This window comes from Haemaphysalis longicornis, unplaced genomic scaffold (genome assembly GCF_048455015.1).
Source record: "Haemaphysalis longicornis isolate Haplotype H1 unplaced genomic scaffold, Haemaphysalis longicornis Haplotype H1 scaffold_12, whole genome shotgun sequence".
Lineage (NCBI taxonomy): Eukaryota > Metazoa > Arthropoda > Arachnida > Ixodida > Ixodidae > Haemaphysalis > Haemaphysalis longicornis.
In genome coordinates this window covers 25,212,238-25,226,843 of record NW_027526225.1, presented here as the reverse complement: position 1 = coordinate 25,226,843, position 14,606 = coordinate 25,212,238, and positions in this window count along the sequence as shown.

Genomic DNA, 14,606 nt, shown 5'->3' with positions numbered 1-14,606 from the left:
GATTTGGCTTTAGCAATGGATAAGCTTACGGTAGTTGACTGTATTTTCTTGTATTGCATGAAAAGCATTTGGTGGTGTTCCATATCAGCTTCTTGTTAGTACATTGCGGTCCATAAACTGAATGAATCGGTTATTGCATGGATAGCCGAGGATATCTCTCTAAGACAGCAGTCGGTGGCTCTCAATGGTTGTTCGTCCGGATATGTTCCCGTGACCTCAGGAATTCCCCAAGGACCAGTTGCGGGCCCTCTTTTGTTTCTTTTATACATAAATGTTATTGCTATTGGCCTCAAATCTTTGTTCAATATGTTTGCGAATGACTGTGTAGTTTACAGGACTATCGAATTAACGTGATTCCGAATACCTGCAGCATGATTATAATTTAACAACATCCTGGGGTGCCGATGCAGAAAAGTCGTTGAATGTTAAAAAGTGTGTTAACGCCACCTTTACAAGAAAACCTTCATTGCAATTCAATACGTACACCGTAAATTACACTGCTTTAAGAACGGCCGGGGAATATAAATAACTAGGAGTGCATTTAACGAGTGGTTAGAGGTTAAATAGGCACGTTCACAACACAAAAGTTACGGCTGCACATGTATTTGGCTTTCTGAGATAAAATTTCAGTGAACCTCCATCAGCCTTAAAAGAACAACCGTATTTTACTCGTGTGCGCTCAATGTTGAGGTGCGCATGTGTTTTCTGAGATCCCTACACCAAAGAGCTGGTTGATACGCTCGAAAACACACAGAATAGGGCAGTGCAATTCGTATTAGGTAATTGGCACAGTCAACTTAGCATGAGGGAAGGTAAAAGTAAACTTGAATGGTAAGACGGGAAAGATCGTAGACAAAACCTCATGTCGAAATTTTTTCGTAATATCTATCATTCGAACTGGAATAGAAGGGGAGAAGTATATCCAAGCGCCATTCTACATATCCCAAAGTGGGACCGCAAGCTTAAAGCAAATTATTAACTTTCCTTCGAAGGTAATGCCTTGCGCGATTTATTTTATCTTATATCAATACGAGAGTGTAATTATCTTCCACGTATGATTGTACCAACTGTTTATAATGACTATTTTCACCGCGCTTTGTGGAAATATTTTGTTATTTGGTCTCATTTCTGATGCTTTGTGTTATGTATCTCCCTGCTCTAATGCATGCAAAGGCAAGCAGGTATCAAATAAATAAATAAATAAATAAATAAATAAATAAATAAATAAATAAATAAATAAATAAATAAATAAATAAATAAATAAATAAATAAATAAATAAATAAATAAACTTGTGGAGCCGCAAGTTCGCCTCGAACGGGTTGAGAACCTTACGCATTCAAACTTCACCAATGAAATATTGTTTTATTCGTTGCAGTGTGAAACGTTTGCTGTATGAATACTACCATTGCTATGTTAGTGGTTTTAAACAAATTATGAAACCCTAGTCTGACGCCTCTCCTTGCGTGAACACAGAGGTAATTGGAACACAGAGGTAACTGCAGCCACCTGAAGCAAGGCGTGATTCGCAACACGTCTAGAATTTTTTTTTTTACCGTAGTACGACATTAGAGGAAAATTAAATTTTTTGTGGCTATTAGGTAGTGCGCACGTAACTCATGAAAACAACATAAAACATAAAAACAACATAAAAATAGATTTAAAATGAAAGCAATTGTTCGATCTCTCCTAGGATCAGCCTTGTGAAAGATCACCAGAAAAGTTGATCCAGCAGAAAATTTCGTTGCAAGAAAAATGGGAAAATACTGGACAAACTTTATGTGTGAAGGAAATTATATTGAATGCTCCTAAGTTTTTGTGAGGTACCAAAACGCTTCGTGAAGGCATTCGCGCCGGTTTTCTATACAACAAAACTGGTCAAGCAACTGTTGTAAAAAAAGTTGATTTAGTCAGAGCATGAAAGTACCCAGGACGATTGTCCTAAATGAAATTGGCTAAAAGCGGCACGTTCATCTTTGTGTAATTCAACAGACTCCTCCTCCCCACCCCCTCTTTCCCCGTTTCTTACAGGTAAGCCGCCCCACAGAAGATATCAGGACCTGTACAATACATCTATTCCAGCTCTACAAAGAATCTTATTTCGCGCTTTGTAAAATAATTACCGATTTGTCAACCGAATAAACGATGAAAAGTGTGCTAATTTGAGCCAGTCTACGCAGTGCAAGCAAAAACAGGAGCTTGACAAATTCACTTCAGTGTCCCTTTAAGGAGCCGGGAAAGGGCGAGCCAGCTTATATCCTGCCTCGCGAACCCCGCCGATTCCCCGACTCGCGCAGTGGCTTTAGTAATAAAATCCAGCGCTGTCGTCAAGGCCTACCGCGCATCTAAGAATACACCGCAGTGCTAATGGTAAAAATAAGACACCCATCTTATGGAGAGGTGACCGTGGGCGCTGCATTTTTTCTAGAAGCCAATATGGATAATTGGAGACATGGCTACGAGTGTGCCAATGTCATCCTTCTGCAAGTCAACCTTCCCGAGATGACTTGCAGATTCCGTACCGCGGCCTCGAGTCGATCAGCAAGAGCGGTTGGATGTTTACAGTGCTGAGGATGAATTCGCATCCATTACTCGGCGCGAAGAAGACGACGACCTGTTCGATGGATATGACGACGATTGCCGGCACCGCAACTATAAAAATAAGCAATAGTACTGAAACGTATCCTTCTGAAACTTACATCCTTCGAGTCTGGAAACAGCGGGGAAGCTTTAGCTATCGCCAGCATGGAGTGGCTCACCGTGATTTTCTTGTCGAAGCAGATGCGCTTTCGTTTTTTTCTTGCTTTTGTGGCTTTCATTTTAAAGTGGCTATCAAATGTGTACTGCGCTGCAACTGAAACAAAACCGGCCAACAGCCACCACACCGTTGTAATAACATAATTCCAATGGTGCATGAACGTCAAGACCGTGAAAGAGTGCAAAATCCTTTGAACAAGTTTGTAAGTTGCCTGACGGGAATAGAGCCGTGATTTCTGACTCAGGCACTTTGTCACCACCTAAGTACTGAATGTGTCGGTTGAATAAGTTGTTCAAGCATTTAAGTTTTCAAACAAACTATACACGCACGCTGCAGAGTACTTTTAATTGTGTGTCCGGGAATGCTCCCCTACATCAGCTTCGCCATTGAAGTCATGGGCGTCAGTCGAGGCTTCCTTGCATTTTTTTCGCTACCCCGGAATGACGTGGGAGTGAAATGGTCACATCGTTTGGAGGAATGGAGTGAGAATGAAACTAAGCGCCTTTCGCCCAGAGTGGATTGGGCTGCAGTTTTGGATGAGCTGTACATTTCTTCCTGTGTGATCTGCAGCCAGATTGGCTCTTCAAGCAGCAGAGTTCATCTTATTTCCAATACGTTCTTTTCTGAGGAGGTGATTTAGTTCTGTGGGGTATCACGGGGGGATTAGTGTAGGCGTTGACGGCTGAAGATCTTCGCTTGGCGGTGCGTGTGTGTTCTCTGGGGTCGCGTTCAAGGAAACCATGTGCACTAAGCGGTTACATGTGAATCGTTTCGTTGTGCGCAGTGTCCAAACCAGACGAGTGTGTAAAAACCGACTGCTACAGTTTGCTGCAACACGGTCGGTTAAGGGCTCAGGGCATTCATTGTTTACTGCAATGCTTGGACCTTCGAGATTTATGTAGAAAAACTGCCAACTAGTCTCCGGGTAACAAGAGTGGTTCAATGTGATGTGCTGTATTGAGGAGATAGCGTTAAGTAATGCAATGACAATCAGCAAACGAAAGAAGAAATGTGGTAGAAATGGCGACTTTTGCATGGTGAATGACAAACTAAGCTGTTTCTTTGCGGTATACCATACTGACCCTTGCGCTGTCACAATACAAATTCCTCTCATTGCTTGGAAAAGCGAGGTAATACAAGTGCATGAAAGGGTGAGAAAGGTGCAGACGACGTTCCTACGGGTTAGCTAATGCCGCTTTTGTGATCATAAGCAAACAAGAGCATTACCAAGTAACACTTGGCTGGCTTCGCAAAATGAAACAAGCAGGCAGCAACACATTCTTCCTAGGCGTAGTGGCCGTGTTGGAGAGGGCCTGGTTGACAAGTATTGTTTGGACCGGCTGAACGGTAAGTACATAAATACGTGCGGATGGGCGATGCGTTTCAGCCTTTCGCGGCGAAGCAACCAGATACAGCGTCGTACTCCCGCCATTTCAACGTGGCCACCTTGGCGGTGAGTGCGCACAGCAGTGGTTGCGGAAAATGGGGCATCCATGTTGGAGGGGCTGGAGATGAGCATGTAGAACTCCAGGTTGTGAGGTGGAAAAACATGTACCAATTCTGTATCACCCCCCTCCAACCAAATGGCACCCCCGTGCCCGGCTCCAATGGGACCCCACTGTCTCTCGCATACGCATAATTATCACCCTGTGCGATAACCTAACACGCGACATCTTTTAGGGGCGAAGCTCCTTAGGGCGTGGGTCTGTCCATCCTCGACGTTTGTATGTAGCCACCTCTAGTTTAGTTCTTGGATTGTTTACTAGATGGCGTGGCTACCTCTAGTTTAGTTCTTGGATTGTTTACTAGATGGCGGTACTTGTACATGATGAAGAGATGCGCTTGGATTGTTTACTAGGTGGCGTGGCTACCTCTAGTTTAGTTCTTGAATTGTTTACTAGATGGCGGGGAGCGTTGTAATAAAATCCGTTCGCTGTTGGCGCGCGCTCGGAGTCGCCCGATGGATAAGGCTGCAGATGTGCGAGCCTACGAGGCAGAAGCGCTCCGTGAAGCTGCGCGACGCCGCCGCCAAGATCCTGCCGTACGAGAGCGGGAGGCCGAAGCGTGTCGTCTGGCTGCGCGACGACGCCGCCAAGATCCCAGCGTTCGAGAACGAGAGGCCCAAGCGTCACGGCAACGGCGCGAGGACCCTGCCGTACGCGAAGCGGCACGGCTGCGGCGCGAAGAGGATCTCCAAAACGTCAGAGAACGGGAAGCGGCGAGAAAGCGCGCGTATCGGCAGGCAGACCCCGATGCAGTGAGAGCTCGTGAGGCGTCTGCAAAACGCATCAGGCGAGCTCAGCCCCAAGGTGCCGACGCGCGGTTTAAGCGAGACTTTCTAGACGTTACGTTCGGACACAGATGTAGCGGGCGAACTTTCACTGAAGAGTCACGGTTTTACCGATGATTTCCCCTCAGGAGCTTCGCCCACTCATCATCATTCACCCCGTGGATATGCTGTGAATTTTGTTCTGAAGATACACTCTTCCACTTTTGTCTGTAGCGACACAAGCATAGTGTTTTTCAACATGCTGATATTGAAGCTGTGCACATAGACCTATTCGGACTCTCTTACCACATAACACATTTGTCTAGCGCGGCGTTTCTAGCGGCATCATGGGCGTGAAGAAGTAGGTGCCTACCTTCTTTCCCACCCCCCTCTCTTCACACCAGCTATTTTTGGTCCTCCTTTTTGAAATAAATAATATATCGCTCAATGAATTCCTCCTCTAGCGCCACGGAAGAGCAAGCCGTTGCAGCATGCTGATCACGTAAATACGTTAGACTATCGTTAAGGCGAACTCTATTAAGGCGCATTTTATGGGTAATACGGACAGCACTTCTTCTCTACGGTATTATGGACAAAGCAAGAGAAAGTCCGCTCAAGACGAATTTCTCACAGAACTAATACATTTTTATGGTCCCATCGAGCTCGTCCTAACGTGAATTTACTGTATTTTAATGTTGATCGGGAATACCGCCACTTTATGTTTGTAAAAGCAGTTGATTAGTTGTTCTGTATGACATAACACCAAGACCCTGCACCAATCGACATCGGCGACGTGTAGGCATAATTTAGCAGTTCTAAACGCATGATATAACGTCATCTCTATGTTGCATTCACAGGTAACTCAATACAGCCACAAGGAGGTAGCGTCTACGTTAAGGAATTACAGGAGTGAAATTGAACTTCCCGACCATTGCATAACTGGGACGGGGCAAAATGTTGGCATTTCCGCAGAATTGGAAGAATTAGAATGGCAGAAAGGTCTAATTCCTTGAAACAGAATTGGAATTGAATGGGGCTGCCAATTCCGCAACCCTGCTTCCGACTGGATGACCCAAGCACTGGTGTTGTCCTGTTGACGTTCGTACCTTTGTAAGGTTGTAAGTTACAATCAAAGGCTTGGCTTCAGGTGGCATCTTCTGAAAGCGCACAGGATCTTTGGCTTGCGTCACGGCATCAGTGGCGACCCCTCGTGGGAACCAGTAGCTGGGCTAAAGAAAGAAACGCAGTATAAGTGATATGGCAATGAGCTTGAAGGTCTTTAAATGAATATATAAGGAAAAGATAGGTTTACACATTTTTTAGGATTTTCTTTCTGCAGCGAGAGCTATGCTGTAGACTTTACAGTGCAAAGCCGGAAGTTGCTATAATGTTGGGAGCTGCGTATTATTTAGGGTTTAGGAACGTCGTAGCGCATATTTCGCTCCCGGGCGATTGCACGCGTGCTTTCGATATCGAAAAAGAGGGCTATTTTGGAATGGTTGCTACAACCCATAAAAATGTTTTGGCCACACGAAAAGAGCCAGGCTTTTCTTCGTGCCAGTTTTGCGCATTTTGGATACCATCCGACACTTACCCAGGCAAGCCACTGTGCTCTAGAGTGCAAGTCCGCTGTGAGTGATATGCAAGGGGCTGTTTGGAAAAAGCACGGGCGGAGTCAAAGTAGGGCGAATTATTCTTATGAGCTATATTCCACCACAACTCTCTCATAACCACAAGACGTAATGCAAAGTGTCCTCACGCTTTAGTTAAGTATTCTATTTGCCTTCGAGTCCTGAAAAATTGCTATATCGCGTTTCATTGAAACAATTTGTGACAGCTCGTGCACAGATATAGAACCCAATTTAAACTTCCAGGTCTACCACTGAATTTTTAAAAAGTGATTGATTAATTGAATATGAGTTTTAATAAGCCGATTCTACACGTGAGCTGAAACCATAGTGGAGGGTTCCGGAGTAGTTTTGTCCAGAATATTTTTTAATATTAGGGGCGAAGCTCCTAAAGCCATGGGTCTGTCCATACCTTGTGTCTCGTGGTACGTGACCGCCGCATGCGTTCGGAGATGTCGCAAAGTGGGCCGCGTTGCACGCGCAAGAACCGGCTGCAACCGGCCGCGCAAACTCGGCACCGGGAGCGCGAGCTTGTCTGTGTTCGCCAACGGAGGCGCGAGCGCAAGAGATCACGCAAGAGATCACGCCACGAACGCAGGCAGTCGTTCTCGGAGATCGAACGAGACGCAAGGACCTTTGCTCGTTTCCTCTCGTCTTGTTCGGGCACAAGTTCACCCTAAATAAAAGTTCTTTCTTTACCGTTGTGTCCCATCCTATGTGACAAATTGTGGTGGAGGTGTGGGGTAGTCCTCGATGGCGCGGGGTCTTTCACCAGGTCTGGGCCTGGGAGCTGACTCCGAAAATAAAAGTTGATTTGTACAATGTACGCACACAGTCTTACCTCTTTCTTAATGATGTAATGGGCGAACTTTCACTGGAGAGTTACGGTTACCGATGATCTCCCCCTCTCGAGCTTCGCCCCACTTATCATCATTCATTCCGTGGATATGGCGTGATTTGTTTTGTTCCGGAATTATCTTTAACGGGCGCCGAAATCTCGAACACATGAGCATTTGTTTATATTTGTAAATTGCCGAAAGAAAAAAGTTTTATTTAGCTAGCGATAACGCATTGAAGAGACGGAAACGTCACAAACATCCCTTGTTATACTAAGTTTAAAGGAGCCATGAAGAGAAAACACAAGTTTGGTTCATTCGAAAGATTGCCTCGTTAGAACCATAACGACACCACTTATAACGCAAAATTCGCTCAAATAAGCTACATAATTAGGAAAAAAGGAAATGACCATGCGACCCACCAGCTCATTTTACGCAACAGAACCTATGATGTCACTTGAGAATGCTCTGCGATTGGCGGAGGCCGGCAAAAGCAAACGCATGTTGGGCAGGGCTTACAGTTTGCATAGCGAGCTAAATGCCCGCGAAACATACTGCACATTCTTTTTATGACAAAGAACGGTGGAGTAAACGGTTGAAGTTCCGAACGAACACGCAAGCGTGTATGCCAATGTGTACGAAACTACGGCTGGCCGAGCTCGACATCTCGCCGTTGCCACCGTCTCGCAGACGAATTTTCGGGGTCAAGGCTCTTCGGGGCCAACGAACCATCCCAGCACGCACAGCCGCGACCTTGCTTGGTATCGCAATCCCTTCACAGGAGGTTGGCCGTCGTATCGCCAACCAGCAAAGGTAAAAATAGAAACAAGAGGAGTAAGGAACACAGAGCAGCAACGAGATAGTGCCACTCGTCGCACAGGTTTCGGTATGGGGGTCGTGTTGGCTTGCTGCTGTCATTACGAGCTCGTTTAAAGTTTACAACCACTGAAAACTTCAGTTTGTTCGAGTACTTTACAATGAAATTTCGTTGCTGTGTTTTGAAATGCCCATATAGTACGGGCCAATCGTCGGGGGAGTGCGACATCGCCGCCGGTGAGATCTCCTTTCATGTGCTGCCCAACGACGAACCTCGGCGAAGTGGCTACGTTTTGTGAACTTTGCAAACGGAGGAGAAAGAGAGCTAAAGGAAGTACGAGTGTGCTCGCTTCATTTCCGAGGAAGTGATTACGGCAGGGACCCGGACATGCTGGCGCTCGTCGCCGAGTTCGTCAAAGCGCTCTGACCTTGGGGAAAAAAATTGCCTTACATACCGCGCATTGACGCTTGAATCTTTCTGGTCGGAGCAGAGAGCTCGAACGAACGGCTTTCCATACACGACACCGGCCAACTGGCATAAGCGATACTGCTACTGAAATTCAAAATACGGCACATACGTACCAGTCTGTATTCGTCCGTCGCGACGGGGCTGACGAGGCAGCGGTGCCGACGGCTGGGCGTTCGTTTGTTGTGGCTATCGCGGAATGGTCGCTTTCCCGTCCACCGCGTATCCCACAACTCTTGCCGCTCGTGCACTTGGAAGCATTGAGCGTTCAAGTGGTGTGAGGTTGTTAAATGCAAGCCCGAGCTCCTCGGCGAGAGTTTTGTTCTCCGGATCAGGCGATTCCATGACTAGGGCTGCGGGTGCACTAGGTTTTACTAGTATTTTTAAAATGGCCGCCGTCTCGGTCGACTCCCGCGTGTGGGTGCTATATGGAGTCGACATACTAAGTATCTGTTTCATGGACCGGCTCGTATGACGCCGTGGTTCACGTCACGGAATGTGCAATTTTAGCGGGAGATTTAAAATTTTGGCTTAAATTGCCTTATTTCTCAGTGAATAAAGCATCATTTGCTTCCGGGAAAGCTCTTGGGGTACTATGAAACACCTAATCTTTCGAATAAAACAAACTTTTGTTTTCTCTTCATGGCTCCTTTAAGGGCACGGGAAACATAAAACGGGCAGAAGTCGTACGAAAATAAGGCAGTTAAACTCCACACTCGCGAAAGACAGGTCGTGAACATACGTAGTACACAATTTAAACTTTTAGACTAGTCGCGAAGTTTTGTATTGTCAAAAGAGAAACGTTGCATGTAGCTACAACTAACACATAAAGAGACGGAAAGATTAGAAACATTCTCTCGTTATTCTAAATTTTATGCGCAGCAGAAAATTGAATCAGGCAGAAAGAGCGCGAAAATTAAGCAGTTTTCGAAACTCCCCACTTGAGGGAGCTTGCTTGTAAAACCTTGGAAGTGAAAAGCCTACTGTTGGGTTGAAAAATGAAGAAAGCTCACGCTAACGTGTAAGGCATGAAGGTAGTAGTGCCACTTTATTTTACACTGGGTTCAGGGTAGGGGGGTGGCGGAGGCCCAAAGGGCCCCCGCGACGTCCAGGGCTCTGTCCGTGACGGCTTCTTGCGTTGCGAGGTCAGAGCTCCCCAGAGCCTGCTCCCAGTGAGAAGAGGAGGGGAAAGGGGGGAAGGGGTCGCGCGGACACTCACAGAGCGAGTGGAAGAGAGTGTCCAGCGCGCCACATGAGGGGCATTGAGGGGAGGTGAATTGGTGTGGGTGAGTGTGCACAAGGAAAGTGCGGTGTGGGAAAGTGTGGGTTTGTAAGAGCCGCCACATGTGCGCTGCCAGCGGAGTAAGTGAAGGGTGCGGGGGAGGTAGGTTCCTGCGGAGGAGGCGGTAATGTTGAGTTATGTCCCTGTACGTAAGTAGGTACGCGTGGGACATTTCGGGGATGCCGTGTGTAGGCGTAAAAGAAACGGGAGCCCGGGATATCAAAGCTCGGGCGTGTTGGTGTGCCGTCTCATTACAACCTACGCCGGTGTGGGCCGGAGTCCACAGCAGCATCACGGGGTGGGCAGGGGGATTCTGAAGAAGAATTTTGAGGGCAGCTGTGGAAATGACGCCCTTTGTGTAATTTCGTATGGCAGTTTGGGAGTCAGATAAAATGATCTGGGGGGTAGGTAATTGAGTTAGGGCAAGGGCAATGGCTGCCTCTTCCGCAGTTACCGAGGAGGTGGTGGCGACTGTAGCTGAAGCCTGAGGGATTGTTGGAGAAGCGCCTACTACAGCGAGTGCGAAGGCAGGATGGGTGGGGTAGGCCGCTGCGTCTACGTAGAGAGTATGCTCAGAGGAAGGGTAGCGGGAGAGGTGTGCTTGGGCTCGGGCTAGACGGCGTCCGCGGTGGTAAGCTGGATGCATATTTCGCGGGATCGGCTTAATTTGGAGACGCCCGCGGAGAAGCCGGGGGATGTGCGCTGGAGGATCTAGTATAAGCGGGGGGTTGGCATGAATTCGGTCGAGGATCTGCCGACCAGCCGGGGTCTGGGAAAGGCGCGTAAGCTGGGCCAGGCGATGGGCTTCGATTAGTTCGTCTATGGTATTATGTATACCAAGCGCGAGGAGTCGTTGGGTGGGTGCGTGGGGGGGCAGTAGCAGCACGGAGCGATAGGCTCTCCGAAGTAAGGCATCGAGGGAGGTACGTTGAGAGGGGGTGAGCTGTGCGTACGGGAGGTGATAGCAAAAACGGCTCACCAGGAAGCACTGCACAATTCGCAGCCGTTCTAATTCCGTTAGCCCATGTTTCCTAGACGTGATACGTTTAATGAGACCAATAGTCTGGATGGTGTGAGTGCGCAAAAGATGTATGGTGTCTGTGCTGCTCCTGTTGGCTTGGAGATGCATGCCGAGAAGGCGAAGCTGGGAGACCCGGGGGATTGGTTGTCCGTCCAGCATTACCTGAATGGTGGTCAGGGGAGTGGGTCTAATTCTAGGTGGAGGAAGGAGTAGGAGTGCTGATTTAGACGCCGAGCAAGTCAAGCCTGCTTGTGCAGCAAGACGGGAGACAGTGGCAGCCCCTGCTGAGAGTGTGGCCTCTATGTGGGCGTCGCTGCCTTGCGTGACCCAAAGTGTAATGTCGTCCGCGTATATTGTTGAGTGGAGGGACGGTATATTTTCTAGAGCATTCGCGAGAGGGAGCATGGAGAGATTGAATAGTAGAGGCGAAAGAACGGCCCCTTGGGGGGTGCCTCTGTTGGGCATGTCGAAAATGTTTGATTTGACGGTGCCCAGTCGGAGAGTGGCGGTGCGATCGGTGAGGAAATTGCGTATGTAGGTGTATGTTCGATCGCCTAGGTGCAGTGTGTTGATGGAGCTAAGAATGGCGGAGTGCCCTACCTGATCAAATGCCTTATGGAGATCTAAGGCGAGGATCGCCGCATAGTCTCTGGTGGGGGGGTGTTGTAGAATATCATGGTGGATTTGCAGAAGGGCGTCCTGTGTGGACAGTCCGGGGCGGAAGCCTATGAGGTTGGGGGGAAAGAGGGAATGTTCTTCAAGGTGTGCGGATAGCCGATTATAAATGACGTGTTCGAAAAGTTTTCCGAGGCAGGAGGTGAGCGAGATGGGTCGTAGATTGGGCAGTGCGAGAGGTTTGCCTGGCTTGGGAATCAAAGTGATATCGGAGTGTTTCCAACTACGAGGTAGTGTACCAGCGTTCCAGTGTGCATTGAAGAATTGTGTGAGGTGGTCTATAGATGTGTCATCCAGATGGCGAAGAATTTTATTCGAGATTTTGTCCGGGCCGGGAGCCGTTTGCCGTCGAAGGGCGCGTAATGCTGCCTCTACCTCCTCTCGCGTAATTTCAGCATCTAGCTCCGAATTAGCGGTGCCGGTGTAGAAAAGGGGGGTGGAGTCAGAAGGAGATGGCTTCGGGATGTATGTAGTGTGGAGCTGTCGAAGGATGGCCTCTTGGGACAGGTTTAAACCATGGAGAAGCTGGGTTATACGCGTGTGTTGATGCGTTCGGGATTTTGTGGGATCGAGGAGATGACGGAGTAATGCCCATGTGCGACGCATGGAAAGCTTGCCCCTCATATCGTCGCATAGTTGGATCCAGCTGGTTCTGGCCAGATAGGTTGCATGTTTCGTGATTTCCTGCCGAAGTAAATTTAACTTTCGGCGGAGGCGATGGCGGTGTTTGTGACGCTTCCACCGTCGCTCGAGACTGGAATATGCTTCCCAAAGGTGAAGCATTTTGGAGTCTACATACTCCGCAGGAATGCCCTGGTTGATTGGGCGATCGTGCTCTTGCTTTGTACGCAGAATGTTAGAGACCCACTCCTCTAAGTCCTCCTCTGTACTCCCTTGTGGGGGTGGTATGTGTTGGCTTTCTAATCGGAAGGCGTCCCAATCTGTGATAGTAGTGTGGGTGGGATGTTCATGGGGGGATAGCTGTAGCGAGGTGCTTAGCTCGGTAATATAATGATCACTTCCCAGTGTATGTGGAGTAGGTTGCCAAGCGGCCGGACCGAGGCAGTGGGAGAGTGTAAGGTCGGGTGCCGTGTCGCGTTGGACGCTGGTACCAATTCGGGTGGCTAGATCGGGCTCATTGTGTGCTGTAATGTGGAGGGCTTGAATAGTGTCCCAGAGGAGGCGACCCTTCTTGGTGGTGCGGTGATAACCCCAGGCGATGTGAGGGGCGTTAAAATCACCTAGGATGACGAGTGGATGACGGTTGGCGATTGTGAGAGCAGAGTGGAAGAGGTCGCGGAAGGCATGTTTTGTTTGCTTCGGAGAACTGTATATATTGAGAACGTGGAGCCTGGTCTGTCCGAGTTTCTTCGGCAGTATAACGGTGAAAATGTGGGGGATGTCCGAACACAGAGTGTGCTGCTCTACGCTATAGTTGCGTTGAATTAGCGTGGCCACTTGAGGAAAGTTAGGGTTAAGGTAGGGTGTGTAATTTAGTAGTTTTACATTGGGTCCAGTCTCTTGTAAAGCTATAATATCAGGGGTTTTGGGCAATGTGGTGAGGAGCGCCTGCAGAGTGTACCGCTTGTTTCGGTACCCACGGCAGTTCCATTGCCAGAAAACAGTGCATTTAGAGTTCTTGGTCGGCGTCAGCATCAATAGGAAGGGGGGCGTCGATGGGCGCTAGTAAGGGAGGGGCTGTGATCAGGGGCTGTTGGGTGATGGTGCGCATCCATTCAAGTACCTCTGTGTGAAGGTCATGCATTGATTGTTGTAGCGCAGTTATTTGCTCAGTCGTTTTGTTTTGAAATGATAGAAAAAGCTCTTGATATTCGGCACGTAGTTCCAGCGTGGTGGGGGCAGAGGCCGCAGTTTGGGAAGGTTGATCGGTTTCTGCTTTTCGTTTGAGAGGGGGAGGGTGGGAGTCCGATGCAAGGGCAGCTTGTGCTTCTGGCAGCGTTGGTGCAGCAGGGTAGTTAAGGGTGGGGGAGTTGAGACGTTGGCGGAGAGCATGATTTTCCTGCGCGAGGCGCGCGTTCTCTTGGCGAAGTTGGAGGATTGTTTCGCGCATTGTTTGCATTTCGCGAAGTAAGTGTTTAGTGTCTAGTGCACTGCGCGTAAGGTGTGTGGAATTGGGTAGAGAGGGAGGGGATAGTTTGGGAGGGCTCTGGGGGCTCACCTGTGATGCGGGGCCTCCGGGTGAGCGAGAAGGGAATCCTTGTGTGACTTGGCTGTAGGAAGGTTGGCCGGTGGTATCGGTGATGGTTCGGGTGAGTGCTGAAGTGGCAGGCGGCGTGCTACTTGTCTTCAGGGAAGCGAGGTGTTGCCCAGTCATGGCTTGGGAAGTGGTCCTGCGCCGTGGTTTGAAGCGGTTGGTGCATCCAGTCGACCCAGTGAGGTGGGCCGCGCCACATAGGATACACGACGGCGTGCAGGGGTGGTTTGGCTGGGCTGCTAGCGTGCCGCAGGTGTTGCAGCGGTTCTCGGTGGGTGGATGAGGGCATACGTCTTTGCGGTGGCCGGGGCGCCAGCAGGCAAAGCAAGCCTCTTGTTTTCTTTTGTAGGGGTAGCAGGGGTGAGAGAGAAATGGAATAGTGTGGGTGGCAATTTTCCTCGGTTGGAAGTAACCTCCAAACATTATCCCCTTCCACCTTGAAAGAAGGGGGAAGGAATACCTGGATCATTCATTACTCAAGCGAGGAAAGCGCCTTCGACAAGGCAAAGACATTTTGTCGAATTAGTTGAAGAGCTTCTTTCGAGAGGTATTTGGTAGGATGTAGAAAAGATGATGGTTAGAAATGATAAAAAAATGTTTGAGCATCACGACACCTGTGGAAAGCATCGTCTTTTTTGTAAA